The following is a 16,139-nucleotide window of genomic DNA, read 5'->3' as shown; positions in this document are numbered from 1 at the left end:
TCACCTTGCTGGCAAGAATACTGTGGGAGACCATATCAAAAGCTTTGCTAAAGTTAAGATATCACATCCACCACTTTCCCCATACTGACAGAGCCAGTTATCTCATCACAGAAGGCAATCTGCCAGGAGCAGAATGGGTATGAGAAGGGAGCAGGAAGGCTACCCTTGACTATCAGGCAGACACCCCATAGAATGTCAGAGGTGCGGGGCATATATAAGTGTGACATTCCCAAGGCTAGACAGGTGAATAGCTGTGTTTCCTCAGTTCTCCAACCGGGGCTTCCTTTTACACTTCTTTAATGGTGACCAACACTCCTGGCCAGTTAACACACAGCCTCCGGCATGTAACTTGCTCCCTGCTGCACAGCATTGAGTGCTACTAGCTAGCCACTCACGAATTATACTGCAGAAGAACACCAGCAAATATTCTAATTGCAGATGTTCCCCCAGAAATGTGCATCTTGCATTGCCCAGCACCTTGCCGAACAATTCAAGCTCATAGAAAGTCCATCATTTCATCAAAGGAAAATTATATGCACCAGCTTTGTTATTTCAAATGGAGTTTCCCACACACTTTAATCCAAGCACACTGGGTAGATAAAACAGTGAAACAAGTTTATTAACCACAGGGAGAAAAAAGATCTTAAGTGACTAAAAGTAATGAGGCATAAAAGTCAGGATTGGTTGTAAAAGAAATAAAAAGATAAAATACAAACTAAATGCCTAACTTAAATGCCTAAGTGAACTTAAAAACAAAAAGGTTTCTCTCACCATAAGTTTACACCAGTCTGTACTGGCTGAAGAACCCCCCCAGCCAGGGCTCTCCTCTCTCTGTCACCAAGTTCATTTTTTTAAGAGTTGTTGATGTCAGGAGCAGAGATGAAGGAGGAAGTGAGGTCAAGCTTTTTTCTCCCCTCTTTATAATTCAATTCCTTATGCTAGAAATATCCTAACTCAGTCATGGTGACAAACGGTCTCTGGTGGACATGAGGTTTGAACCATCCTTGTGATGACATGCAGATTTCTTGTTCACACCTTCCCTCTGCCAGAGAATGACTGCTTAACTAAATGATAGTCCATTTGACTTTGTTGACACCTGTCTGAGGTGGCAGTGTGTCTTTGTCTCTGAAAAACTGGCTTGGGCCTGCCTTTCCAACTTTGAAACATGTTACAGCAATGTTGTATGGTAAAATCTTAACTTTACATACAATGTTGCTACATGTATTTTACCAGAACAATAATGTTCAGCAAATTATGAGTTTTCAAATAATACCGCACAAAGCATACTTTGTACAAAATTTATTATAATCTTGTAAAAGTGGTGAACATAATGGTATAGATCATCACAATATGCTCCTGCAGACAACCTTGGGTCAGGGAAAAGGATGTGCTTGAGATGTTGAATTTGTATTGAACAGTTTTATTTTGAAGGAATGCAACCAAAGCCCTGAAGAAAAAAGGGACTGAAATCCTGTGTTTGGAGAGTATGTTTTGTGCCTAGGCTGGTGAGTTGGCCTACTGGCTTACAGGTCCTGATTCTGAACTTGCTTACTTACACTGATGTAAATTAGGAGTAACTCAACGGATGTCAATAGAGTTAAATTGTAAGAACCTGTGGGGCTAGAACCAGGGATCAACATGGTTCTAGGGTGCTGATGCATCCACATCACCACAGAAGGCTTAGGTTGGGTTGTTGTAGGAGGGCTGCACGAGGCTGGGCTCAGCAGAAACTACTGCCCAGCAGGACCTGAATGGCAGTTCCTCACAGTCCACGGATTGTCTGGCACCAGTACAGGAAGCCATGACAGAGGGCTGTCTCAGCATCAACACAGACTGCCTGACTCTTTCAGAGACCATGTATAAGAGAACCCAGATTCCAGCGTATGACTCTTCTTGTCTCCTGATGCTTGACTCTTCGTTTGCCATTTGACCCATCTCAGACTCGGACCTCCCAGTAACCTGACCCTGCCTGCCTCTTGGTTTGCCATCTGGCCTGTATTGGACTCTAGCCTTCTGGTACCCTTGTTGCCCTGGATTTGAGGGGTATGTGTACCACCAGATTTTTATCAAGCTAATTGCAACCATATTGTGTGTATGTAGCCACCATGTTTTAATAAAATAGAACACTGCCTAGTTAAGGGTTAATTTGAATGAGAAGGGATTTTGGAGGCAAAATCAAACGGATTTGCAGATTTGCAGTTTCTGCTAATCACAATGGGAGGAGGGAGGAAAAAGTATCGACATTTTGAGACTGAAAGACAACTGAGTGAATGGAAACCTTGAGTTTTGAGCCTCTTTACTATAGAACCTTATTGTGATTAAGATTGCTAGGAATATTTGTTGATAAATAGTTTATTGAAGTTAGGATAGGTGATGACCCATTAGGGGACATTATGAGCTGTGTGTTTTGTAAAAGTTAGTTATAAAAAGACTGGATAATAGAGTGTACTTTGGAGCAGGCCTCTGAAGCTATCCTGAGAGACTTTTTCCCTGGTGGGGAAGCGACCAGTCATTGTGGATCCGCTGTTAATTACTCAATACCAACTCAGATTCTAGGTAATTATTTGGGATGTCGTAAACCTATTGCTTATGTTTGTGTGTGCTTAAATCTAATGAACTGTAGTTTTAGATTAGAACGTGGTTACTTGTATTAATCTTTCATTGGACAGAATTGCTGTGTTCCCATTGATTCATTCCTGACGCCGCCTGGAGTAAAAGAGTTAAGTTTCCACTGCTTTGGGTTTTGAAAACTCTAACACCCTGACTCCCACTCTGGCTACTAGGTCTGACCGCTCCTGTCCCGATCACGACATAAATCGGTAAATGAGAGCAAAACCAGATCCCTTGTGTCCTGTGCATCATCTCCTAGGTTGTAACCTAGCGTAGTTTTTCAAGTGGTGTGCTCTGCATCCCATCCTTCTCAATAGTCAATTCAAAAAGTGGGAGATCCCTCACTATAAGAAGGCTGCTGGAAGGGAAACTTTGATAAGAAGCAGGGGCAGCTGTAGGCATTTTGCTGCCCCAAGCACGGCAGGCAGGCTGCCTTCGGCGGCTTGCCTGCGGAGGGTCTGCTGGTCCCGTGGTTTCGGCGGACCTCCCGCAGGCTGCCTGCGGCAAGTCCGCTGAAGCCGCGGGACCAGCGGATCCTCCGCAGGCATGCAGCCGAAGGCAGCCTGCCTGCCGCCCTCACGGCGACTGGCAAAGCGCCCCCCGTGGCTTGCCACCCCAGGCACGCGCTTGGCATGCTGGGGCCTGGAGCCGCCCCTGCTAAGAAGTTTACCTCTCTTGACAACCATTCACTGTAGCACTCAGCACTTGTTTCTGCAAAGCTAAAACCAGGACTAACTAAGGCTTTGTCTTCACTGTAAAAAGATGTGCGTTTTTACACTGAGATGCAGGACAAAGCACAGTTTTTACTAGAACTGCCTGGAGGGTGACAATTCCGTTGCCATTTTCAAGGTGGACTGTAGCCCACAAAAGCTTATGCCCAAATAAATTTGTTAGTCTCTAAGGTGCCACAAGGACTCCTTGTTGTTTTTTCAAGGTTTTGACATTTCTTTTATTCTGCATTGGAACAAGACCAAAATATTTTCACAGAAGTGCATGCGTGTCAGTGTCACATGCTATGAATATGTCAGTTTGAGCTGGTAGGTGTGATTCCCAGCTCGCTTTGATGTACCAATGCTAGCTCTGTTTGAGCTAGTGTGCTAAAAATAGCAATGTACCTGGGGTAGCTTGGGCTTGTTACCTGAGTACAAACCCACCTGGACCCCCTGGGGAGATACTCAGGTGACTAGCCCAAGCTGCTGTCCATGCTATTCCAGCCAAACTGCTATTTTTAGTATGCTAGCTCAAGCAGATAGCAAAGGCAGGGCTGGCTCCAGGCACCAGCTAAAGAAGCAGGTGCTGGGGCAGCCAATACCAAAGGGCGGCACGTCCGGGAATTCAGCGGTGGGTCCCTCAGTCCCTCTTGGAGCGAAGAACGCGCCGCTGAATTGCCGCTGAAGAGTGAAGCGGTGTGATTGCGCTGCCGCGGCTTTTTTATTTTTTTTTATTATTTTTTTGCCACTTGGGGCAGCAGAAAACCTGGAGCTGGCCCTTAGCAAAGGTGCACCTATGTGAGCTGGGAATCAAATGTAGATATACCCATAGTGAAGAGGTTCTCAAACTGTGGTCCACAGACCACCAATCGCCCGCAAGCTCCATTCAGGTGGTCCATGGATAATTCCCTCTAAGGTGTGTGTCTGGGCGGTCGCACATGAGAGAATGAAGGGCTGCCCACCTAATCAGTGGAGCTTAGGTGCCTGGACCCTGGAGAAGATGCACATGTAAGGTGAGGTGGTGGCCCTGAGAAGAGGGGGTGTGGGGAATCGGGGGTGTGCAGGGCTGCGGTGGCCAGAGAAAGAGGTGACTTTCCCCAGCTCCAGGGCTGAGGAGAGACAGCACTCCTTCCTAGCCCCAGATCAGGGGCTGCTGCGGTGGGGGAGAGAAGGAGAGACTCCCCCCCCTCGTCCTTCCCAGCCCCAGCTCGGGGGCTGCCACAGCAGGGAAGAGAGGGCACATCCATCGCATTAGAAAAGTAAGCCTACTGATATTAAAATATGAGTGGTATGCTTTTATTTGTAGAACAAAAACTATTGTTTATTATTAAGGGGTTTTGTATATAGAGCTTTTATTCAAAGCACTTTACAATAGTTAGCTAACGGTACAAACAACATTTGGAAAGCTCATTAAATGGTCTGCCGAGACCCTCAGCAATTTTCACGTGGTCCGCGAAAACTAAAGTTTGAGAACCACTGCCGTAGTGTATGAGCCCCTTGACTAGCTCCATTGAGGTGAAAACTGGAGCTGAACTCCAGGTGGCAGTCTAGAGTTGACCTCAGCTAGCTACTTGGAGGGGAGAACTACAGCGTCTTGTCTCTGCTAGGATTCTGCATCAGTAGCAATCTGACGTTAGCTATATTGGTGTAAACACACACTCTTTTCTTGTCGCAGTGATGACAGAGGCTAAATGGGTATGTCTGCCCAGCATTCTGGAGCCAGTGGGAGCAAGCGTCACAGACCAGATTGACAGACAAGGGCTAGCCGGGCATGCGCTGATGCTCTGAACATAGCTGTATTGAGAGTTCTTTGAAGTTGTGACTCAGTAGTGTGAGCCCTACTAGCCTGAATCTGTTCACCCATGCTGGAAAGCTCATTCCAAAATGCAGCGGTGGCAGACCCACAGAAGCTAGTCTTCATTTCAAAACTCCTCTTTTTAGAAGGGTGTGGGTGATCTGCTCCTTCTGGGAAATGTAAATGTACATTTTACGTAATGCTGTTGTCAGATTGCTCTGGAATTATGTTCTTTATCAACGTTTCATTTATGACAAGTCTTTTAGATCTTGTGCATCTTTCTTCAGCTTAACTGGACTGGATTGGGGCTATTTGGTACAGTAACTCCTCACTTAATGTTGTAGTTATGTTCCTGAAAAATGTGACTTTAAGCGAAAATATGTTAAGCAAATCCAATTTCCCTGTAAGAATTAATGTAACTGAGGGGGTTAGGTTCCAGGAATTTTTTTTCACCAGACAAAAGACCATATTTTTATATATATATACACACACACAGAGTATATGTTTTAAACAAACAATGTAATACTGGTACACAGTGATGATGACTGTGAAGCTTGGTTGAGGTGGAGGAGTCAGAGGGTGGGATATTTCCCTTACTGCTAAATGATGAACTAGCAATTGGCTGAGCCCTCAAGGGTTAACACTCTCACTCTGCAAGGCAGCAGGAATGGAGGGAGATATGCACATTTCCCCTTTAACTGCCTTGTTAATTAGATCAGCTTGCTGAGACCTCAGCTGCTGCAAGCTCCCTGGGTCCTAAGCCCTGGTGTGTCCCCCCTGCCCTATGGAAGATGGGGTAAGCGGGGTGTGGGGGGAGGGGGACACCCTGACATTAGCCCCCCTCCTCCTCCCCCCCCCCCCCGGCACAACAAGCAGGAGTCTCGGAGAGCAGCTCCAAGGCAGAGGCCAGGAGCAGCACATAGCAGTGAGGGAAGGGACACAGCTGAACTGCAGGCAGCAGCTGCACAGGGAACTTAGAGGAGCAGGGAGCTGATGGGGGGGCTGCCGGTCCACCCTGGTTCCAAGCCCCCACCAGCTAGCTGCAATGGGCTGCTCTTCCTGCAAGCAGTAGACAAAGCAGGAGGCTGCCAAACGATAATTGATCAGCAATGTAACAACGAAACAACGTTAACCGGGACGGCTTTAAGTGAGGAGTTACTGTACTTGATTTCACATGTAAAAATAGCCCAAATTGGGGGTGGTGGTGGGGGAATGGTCACTGACATATAAATAGGTGACATCTATAAAAATATCCCTGTTGGAGAAAAGTCGGCCACTTGAATGTGCCACTGTTGTTCATTAATGCACATGGCAATTTACAGGTGTTAAATTAGCCACAGGAGGTAGCTCTGATTGTTCTGTGTAATGGAAACCCTGAGTACAACAGAGCCTGTGGTAAAGAGCTGTAATGCCAAAAGCCCTGAACTGCGCAATCACCTCCCTTAAGGAAGAAGAAAAGATGAGCCCGATTAGCCAGGGAAAAGGCTTCTATATATAAGCAAAGGGTTTATGAATCAACCGGGAAAGCAATGGATTTTTTACTTTAAAGTGCATGACAGTTTAATAGAGTTTTGGTAAAATCTGATATTTCTTGGGACTTTTCCTCTAGAAACATACTTTACTCCCTGTCACCGTCACTTGGAGACTGTTCAGGGAATTAGAAATGTGCAGGGCCAGGCTCTGCATGCACCGTCCCTAGAAAGAAGGCGGCAGAGTCAGTATGCATCATGCTCTGTGGGAAAATCTCGGCAAGCCAATAAGCAGAGCTGTCAGAGCAGTAGAGTCCACATATCTCCACGTCGTCAGGAGCTTTCCTTTCTCTCTTTGAGGTGTTGGGTCTCTAGAGGGAATTGCTGCAGTTTAACTATTCCTCCGAGTGATCTGACTCATAGTAACAGCAGTGGAAATTTATTCTATTGCAGTGCAACTGCTGTCATAGGAGAGCAAGTGGGCTATTAAATACTATTTGGGGTGGGGAGGAAAAACTTAGGACCCAACTTGGAAGTCCGATGAGGTTCCCATAGGTGCGTTAGGGCCTGCTGCAGTGGAAATATGTTCACCATTACACTGAGTGCCCAATCAGAGAGGATCCCCTGCAGGGGAATAACACGTCGTCTTCAGTAGTACATCCGCTGTGGGTCTTCACGAGGAAAGAAATAAATTGGGGATGGAAGTCTGCATATCAGGCACAGACTGAGGAATGGTGGTAGGTCAGTGCAGAACCTAGATCCCCACATCGGAGGAAGCTTTAATCCGCACCCATCACTCTTTCCCCACAACCCACAAAACATCTGTGTAATGACTGCCTCTGTATTCTGTGGCTAAAGCACACCAGAGGCGGAGGAGTCTTTCCTGAGCCCTGCTACATTTTAGCACATTTGCATGCTACTAGTGACTTTTTATTCAAACTGACCTGTTGCTGCCCAAAAATCTGGGTCTAGCTCTCCTCCATTCAGTTCTGGGATGAAATCCTGGCTGTGCTGAAGTCAGTGGGAGTTTTGCCATAGACTTCCATAGGGCCGGGATTTCACCACGGGTCCCAGATCTAGACAGCTATAGCTTTTTTTGAAATTCACTTCTTTCCAATGCTGGCAAGTTCTAGGTTCAAAGCTACCCATATATCTTTGTCCCCCCAGTGAACTCTTTCCAGGTATCCTCTGCTGTTCAAGCACGACAGAGTGAGTGGTAATGTAAGGCAGATGGGTAAAGTGGATGCAAAAATGGTTTATATATTATCTGGACCTGAGGCTCATTTTCACTCTCACACTAACCACCCAAGCTTTGAAAAGGTTCATCCATCACTGCTTCCTGAGCACCTCCACTGCAGAACAGGCACAATCCCCATGCTTACAGAGTGATAGACATTCAGGACAGAAGGAACCATCATGATCATTTACTCTGACCTCCTGCGCACTGCAAGCCACAGAACCTCACCCACCCACTCCTGTAATAGACTCATTACCTCTGGCTGAGTTAGTGAAGTCCTCAAATAATGGTGTAATGACTTCAAGTTACAGAGAATCCACCATTTACACTAGTTTAAACCAGCAAGTGACCTGTGCCCCACGCTACAGAGGCAGGCAAAAAAAAACCCTGGGTCTCTGCTAATCTGACCTGGGGGGAAATTCTTTCTCAACCCTAAATAAGGCAATCAGCTGGTCCCTGAGCATGCCAGCAAGACTCACCAGCCAGACACCTGGGAAAGAATTTTCTGTAATGACTCAGAGCCTGCCCCATCTAGTGCCCCATCTCTGGCCATTGGGGATATTTGCTACTAGCAGTCACAGATGGGCCACTATAGGCAATCTCATCATACTATCCATCATTCACACCCCTGAGTGGCTTAGTTATACCGATATGAGTCGGTTTTGTAGATCTGTCCTAGATTTCATCCCATTTCTATCACTCCAGTTTTCAAGGTCCTCCATATCTTCTTGTATGATATTCCAGTCCTCCTCTGTATTGCCAATACCTCCCACCTTTGTGTCTTATGCAAATTTTATTAGTACACTCCCACTTTTTGAGAAAGCGCTAGATAAAATTGGTCCCAAGACTGATCCCTGAGGAACTCCACTAGTAACCTCCCTCCATCCTGACAGTTCACCGTGCAGAATGATCTGTTGTAGTGTCCCCTTTATCCAGTTCCTTATTCACCTTTCCCATCTCATATTTATCCCTATCTTTTCCAATGTAATAATTTCCCATGTGGAACTGTGTCGAATATCTTACTGAAACTTAAATAGATTAGATCTACTGCACTGCCTCTGTCCCCTTCTGTGCAGCTCTAATACTCCTCAGGCTCAGAGACGGCATACCTGAGAGATCTGAATCTCAGTGCAGATACAGCATGTTCTTCGTGGTAGTTCTTATACATAGTCCACTGTGAGTGGGTGCACTCCCAGTGCGCTGGAGCCCATCAACAGTAGAACACCTGTAAGGACCACACATCAGTTACTGTACAGATGAACAATTTATTTTTCCTGTTGATGCCACATACCAAAGAGTCAGGAGTTGACACATAGTTTCAGTCAGAATTCCACATCCTCACATTAATAGAGAACACACATTAACCAGCAAATACACTATACTGGATGCCACTGGACTCTACCTCCTTAACTAGCAGCCCTGCAGGTGCAGCACTTGAGATTATAGGATAGTAAGTGATATGTTCTTACTAATGAGGACATTGGCTGATGTAGAAAACTCTCACTTGGCTCCTCTGCCTGCTAGACAAGGTGAATTAAAAATTGGCCTTTGGAGAATGATGTAAATCAGACATATTTAATCTTGTACTAGAAGTTGCAATTAAAATCTATTGAGCGGCCGTGCTGCAAATGTTATGCTGTATACTTACTTTATTTTAAGTTGACGACGGGCCAGATTCTAACACCCGTATACCTTCTGGGGAGTATTTTACTCCATGGGACTACTCAAAGTGCTTGAGCGTGTCAAAATCTATTCTGTTCTTTATATGTTCTTATACCAATCTTGGCACCTATCAGTAGTGGGTCAAGTGACCTGACAAACATCTGTCATGTGTGGTTTGTTCTTTTTCTCATCCTCACAGGGTGAATTGTGTAGACAACGTAGTGGTTGATGTTTGGATAGGGTTTAAAAATATATATATATGCACATGCTGCTCTGTGTTTGTATTAGAGAAAGCAAGTTATGTAAATCCATAAAGGACAAAATCTCTTGTAGAGTGACTTCTCGGCTTCTTGGAGGGGTGGGGTCTGTATTCTGCAGAGTTTTTCAAGACTAGAGGTTGTGTTAACAGCTGTTGTTTCAGATGAATGACACTCCCAATTCTGTTGTTGTATTAATGGAAGCACAGGTCTACACTACAAGATTATCAGCACAGCTGCACTGCGTCTGGTGAAGATGCTCTAATCCGACAGGGAGAGAGCTTAATACCTCCATCTCTGGGAGAGGCAGTATCTATGTCGGCTGGAGAAGCGCCATCTACAGGGGTGTGAGTTAATTGTGCTCTCCAAACAGTGAAGGCGAATCAAAACAGAAAACAATGGCACAGAATCCTTTTCCAAGTAACTGCTCTAAGCTACATACTTACTTCGGTATAAAAGGCGGCTGTGCCATTGTTTTCTGTTTTGATTCACCTTTGCTGTTTGGAGAGCACAATTAAAAAAGACCCTGACGTTAAGAAAAACCTTGACAAATATTTTCTTTAGGAACAATCATGTCTCCCTGACTAAATGCAAAAAAAAAAAAAAAAAAAGCACATAAGAACTATTGAGACTGCATAATGAAAATAATGAAACTCAGAAAATGTAAAGGTTGGGGGAGCTGATTCTCCATGTTCTTGCATCTTGTATTGTCACTTGGATTTGCGCTCAATGAGTAAAAGGGCTATTAGTCATACTGGTAGCATTTTGCACTCACTTTGCATTGACTTTGACCCTGTAAGAGAAGAATGGGGTGCCTGATTATAGAGTTTGATTAAAGAGTTTTGCAGTATAGGGAATAGTCCACCGGTGTGTTTCTGGAGTGTGGAAGACCTTCCCTGTGTGACATGCAAACGTTCAGAACTCAATTTTATAACTTCTTATTGAAAACACAAGCCTCATTCTTCGATGTGTTTACAGGAACAGCACAATAGTCCATCAAAAAATATATATATTGATCTGCGCTTGCTGCTGTTGAAGACAATAGCAAAATTCTCATTCACTCCAATGGAAGCACAACTAGCCTTTCAGGTAAAGTGATTTTTAGCACTGTACAATAAGAGAAGCAACTGTAACTGGGCTTGAAAGAAAACTTCGGAGCTACGTGACTGAGGAAAGCGTGAAGTTAAACAGGATTTAGAATTTTATTTCTTAGGTTTTCTATTGCACCACTGCTTTCGAACTGTTTTGAACTCTTCTCTAAGCCTCGGAATGAATCTATAAATATTGAATGTTATCATCTTTGTCATCAGAACCTCATAAGAAAGCAATTTCATTTTTCACTCTGGAAAATATTCAAGTTTTCTCAGTGTATAAAAAGACAAGTGGGGTGGCCTAAAACACAGTGCTACTGTAAGGTGCTGTGTTTTGCCAAGCCAGACAAGTACAGATAAGTTATTCCTGAAAATTAAAATCCTTAGACACTGTGTGACAGTTGTTTCCGCACAGAGGGGAGACATGCATACGCCTAATCTAAAAACAAAGGAAGTAGGAGTGAGCAAAAAATGGTTAAATGCAAAGGATACAAAGGTTGTTTAAGCCAAATCGAGTGACCAGATAGCAGATGTGAAAAATCGGGACAGAGGGTGGGGGGTAATAGGCGCCTATATAAGAAAAAGCCCCAAATATCAGGACTGTCCCTATAAAATCGGGACATCTAGTCACCCTAAAGCCAAATACGTATCCTTCTGATAAATGGAAATGCGGTACAGCCTTTCTGAAGCCAATGAAAAGGAGCATAAACTCTGGCAAGAGATGGAAGATGGAATTTTCGATGTATAAGAGGCATTTTTGAAGAGCAACTTGTCAAAGATTAGAGCTGGCTGAATTTTTTTCCACTGAAACATTTTTATGATTAGTAAAATTAGCTTTTGCATGAAATGGAAATGTTTGTGAAAATCCTATTTTCACGGAAAGTCTCTGGGGTTTCATCAAAAACCCAAATTTAAAGAAAATTTCCATTTTCATCATTTTTTTTTTAAATGTGTGTTGGAATTTTCTTCAGGAAAAAAGAGATCAGTTTCAGATCAGCCACACGAAAGACACAATGTTCACTTGCTAAATGTTTTCACCTATATTGAAAAATGTTTATTCAGGCTGTGAAGGAAGTTGAAAAGACACACATTACCAATATACACCTGATGAGTGGGAATCCCTTTGACTAACTCCCACTATCTTTCATTTCAAACCTTCTTTCATCTCCTAATGGATCCTGGCCCGGCAGCAATGTCCTCAACATTCTTCAAAGTTCCATTAGCCCCAGACCACACAGTAAGATATGTTTTGCAAGTACCAGAAAAGCTTTTTTTTGCTATCTTCAGCCATCAAACCTTTATAGATCATGACAGAGAATAGACTCAGCAAGGTTATCCATGTTCATGAGGAGGGTTTCAGTAATGGAAACGGCTTTGAATACTGCCTTAATTGAATGGCCTATTTACTCTCTGCCACCAAATAAATGGAAGAAGAAAACAAACCTGCTGTTGACTCTGAATTACATCATCATCTTTAGAGAGTAATAGCTGGTATGCAGAAAGAATACTTCTAGAGACAATGATTTACTGTGTTCTGTATTGCAACAGCCTTCAGAACAACCTAAAACACTCTGTGTGGGCTGGTGATGACTACAAAGCCTTGTGCATTAAAACAATCATCTGCTGCCGAGTTCAGTTTTATTATACAGCACCAGGTATGCGGCAGGGTGATTCTTCCTATAGACTGATGAAATTTTAGTCGTTATGTCACCCACCCGCCCACCCCTTCCGTTCACTGGCCCGGTATGAGGTTATGCAAGGTAGGGGAAGCCTGCCTTGTGACTTTACACAACTTTGGGAGACTGGGCCCGAGGTTCCTTTGTGTGCTCTGTGTCAGTGTGTGTTCACCTCAGACCAGACCCACTCAGACGAACCACCAGGAAGAGAGCTTTATTCTGTAGAGAACATAGAACGGGGTTACCAGTCCAGCCACCTCTTGCCTACTGTGTGCTCCCAGCTCAGTCAGTGCTCTCTGAGACCTCCCGCTGACCTTGGCGGGAACCAGGAAGTTCTCCCAACATGCCGCAGTTTGTAGGCCACATCTTGTAGTTCCCGGGGCTGCTGTTCAAGCACACGGGACCTTGGGCTACAGTTAATATCTTATGGGTGGAGTTTTGCACCTTCTCAGAGCCCTATTAAGTTGCATGGAGCTGTGTCAATGCTCAAGGGTCCACTTGGATAGATTCAGTTGTAGGAGCCGGGACAGAAGTGTATATGACCTGTCTTTCAAGAGTCTCATGAATAATATCATTATGTGGCACATCTCTCTATCTGCCTACATCCTCTCAGTAAAACATAGTAAAAGAAAGCACCTGCTCTTAAATCGATGTCTTGGGCTTGAGTCAAGTTTGTTTCTTTACTGGTTGTTTTGTAACGTCTGCCGTTTTGTTAACTTGTAGCCTGATGTATACTGATGAAGCATAGAAAATGGTGGTATTTCAGAGAGCACCTCAGACTGTTTTAATGAGATGCTGCATCACAGGTCAGTGGTAGCTAGAGAGTATTGAAAACAACTACAAGCCCTGAGGGTTCTCTGGATCTTTTTATTTTTAAGGAAAAAATTCTCTGGTCTGCTAAAGGCAAGGGCAAGAAGCAAACCTTGGCTGCTGCAGCTTTTCATTTTCTCCTACTTCCAATTCCAGCTGAAATTAACCACAAGGCTGCTGGTAATATTTGGTTTGATCTTATGCAAGCAGTGACTTGTATGCGCAGACAACAGTCCCTTCTTTACTTGAAAGAACTGCTAAAAAGCTTTCATTGAATAAGAGGCTACTGTTGGAGCAAGAACCAGATTCGTGCAGATTAAAGACCTCCATTCTGACTGTGTCTGGCCCAAGAATAGTACAAGGGAAGCTATCAAAGAACTGCTAACTAAAGCTGAGCAAAATTTATTGGACCAATAGTTTATTTGCAGAAAAATGCAGTTGCCTCTGATTCAGGCAGAGAGAAGATCTGAATCCACATCTCTCAAGTGAGTGCCTTAATCACCAGGCTATGGAGTCATTTTCACTTTCTGTGTGACCCAATGAATATTTTTGTATTTAACACACAAACCTCTCAACAAGAGCAATTGAGAGCAGAATAGCCCAGTGATTAGAGCACTCACCTTGCAGAGGGCAGAGTTGAGTTCAAGTACTTGCTCCAGTATGGGAATTCAAACCTGGGTCTCCCATATCCCAGGCATGTGGGATAAACACACACATTTTTTCTGAAGCTGACCAGAATGAAACAGACCTTTCTGATTTGCTGGAACAGAACCAAATATTTTTTTCTGATTTCTCTCCCACCTGGATCCCCGTTTGCTGGCTGACGTGCTGTCTGGAGTGGCTCACAACTGTGACTAACCTCAGGGCAGACTGTCACAAACAGGGTAGACACCCCTATCTGGTATTATGTTCTATAATTAGATTTCACCAAGCCAGTGACAAGTAGATTACTATAGTAGTTTTTACCATGGAGTCACAGAGAGTTCCCTTAGACTCTCCAGTCTACCTTGCCACCCAGCCAAACTGGAGTTAGTAATAATGGTCACTTACGCCAAAAATCGCACCACATTTAGGTTGTTTTCAGTTCCAAGAGACCAGACACTTATCCCAGATCAATTGGTAGTCTAGATCCTACACCAAAGACAATGACTCATAGAATCATAGAAGAGTAGGGTTGGAAGAGACCTCAGGAGGTCATCTAGTCCAATCTCCTGGTCAAAGCAGGACCGACCCCAACTAAATCATCCCAGCCAGGGCTTTATCAAGCCGGGCCTTAAAAACCTCTAGGGGTGGATATTCCACCACCTTCCTAGGTAACCCATTCCAGTGCTTCACCACCCTCCTAGGGGAATAATTTTTCCAACCTAGACCTCCCCCACTGCAACTTGAGACCATTGCTCCTTGTTCTGTCATCTGCCACCACTGAGAACAGCTGAACTCCATCGTACTTGGAGCCCCCCTTCAGGTAGTTGAAGGCTGCTTTCAAATCCCCCCTTACTCTTCTCTTCTGCAGACTAAATAAGCCCAGTTCCCTCAGCATTGCATCATAAGTCATGTGTCCCAGCCCCCCTAATTATTCCCGTTGCCCTTCGCTGGACTCTCTCCAATTTGTCCACATCCTTTCTGTAGTGGGGGGCCCAAAACTGGACACAATACTCCAGATGTGGCCTCACTTCCCTGCTGGCAATGCTTCTACTAATACAGCCCAATATGCCGTTAGCCTTCTTGGCAACAAGGACACACTGCTGACTCATATCCAGCTTCTCGTCCACTGTAATCCCCAGGCCCTTTTCTGGAGAACTGCCGCTTAGCCAGTTGCAGGGCATTCTGGACTCTATCCCTAGCCAATCCTGTAATAAACTATCCAAAGATTTTTTAACTAGGGGGAAAAAAAGGATACAGGTTATTTACAGATTAAAGCAAGCAAACATACGAACAAATGAGTTACCATCTAAAGCCTAAGAGTGACAGAGTTGTAGTCATCTGTCTATCCAAAGTGTCTTTCAGAGCAGCCCTAGGAGGCAGCCATTGGGGATCTCTGCTTCTGTTTAGAGTCTCTGTGCCTTTAGATTTCAAACAGTCAAAAGATGCAGTTTGTTCTTATTCCCTTCCCGCAGATCTCAAGATGATGGGAGGAGTTCAAATGTAAGTCTCCTCTTCATGGGTGTGGAGGGAGCAACCAACAAAGTATTTTGTCCCATTGTGGAACACCAGAATTTGTCTGGTGTCTATGGTCCTTCTTTTGTTGGGCAGGAGATAACACCTTTCCTGGCAAACTAGTATTTCAGCCTTGGTAGTTCCTTACCTGACTAGGGGGGTTTACAGTTTCAGAGCAAACACTTAAATATTACCTTATAATGTGGGTTATAGATATTATAAGTGAGATTAATGCATACAGCAACACACAAGCATTCACAGAGTCTAAACGCTAACTATATTCTTATAAGACTAATACCTATTTTGAGCAAAACTAACATAGAGTCTGGTTTCCAGCTAAGAGGCTGTTAGTTCTTAGCCCAATGCCTGAAGCCTGGGTGAGAGCTGGCATCTGGCCTGCCAGCATCACACTGGCTGAACCAAAAAAATCAATTATGTGCCCCTCTCTCCCGCTAACAGAGGTAATGGAGATGGAGCCTCAGAACAGGGCACGGCAGGGGTTATGCCATTTTTTCATCTTCACTGACATTTTGTAACTATGATGTGACACATCTATATGAGTTAAAGGGATATTTATTATCTCAGTTCAACATTTACCTGTGCTAAGGCATTACGGGCAGTTTATTGAAAAATGGCATGATTACTTCCTTCCCCTACTGAGAAGA

At 44.3% G+C, this 16,139-nt stretch overlaps 1 long non-coding RNA gene across 2 annotated transcripts in view; it reads left to right on the top strand.

Moving 5' to 3' along the window:
* Window positions 1–1,782: 1,782 nt before the first annotated feature.
* LOC120408542 overlaps window positions 1,783–16,139 on the top strand; it is a 76,316-nt gene continuing 61,959 nt past the window's right edge. For both annotated transcript variants that reach the window (XR_005600771.1, XR_005600770.1), the window contains exon 1: window positions 1,783–2,043. This is a non-coding gene — a long non-coding RNA (uncharacterized LOC120408542). The remainder of the gene's footprint in view (window positions 2,044–16,139) is intronic.

The sequence above is a fragment of the Mauremys reevesii genome, linkage group 6 (genome assembly GCF_016161935.1).
Source record: "Mauremys reevesii isolate NIE-2019 linkage group 6, ASM1616193v1, whole genome shotgun sequence".
Lineage (NCBI taxonomy): Eukaryota > Metazoa > Chordata > Testudines > Geoemydidae > Mauremys > Mauremys reevesii.
This window is presented reverse-complemented; position numbering and strand designations above follow the sequence as displayed.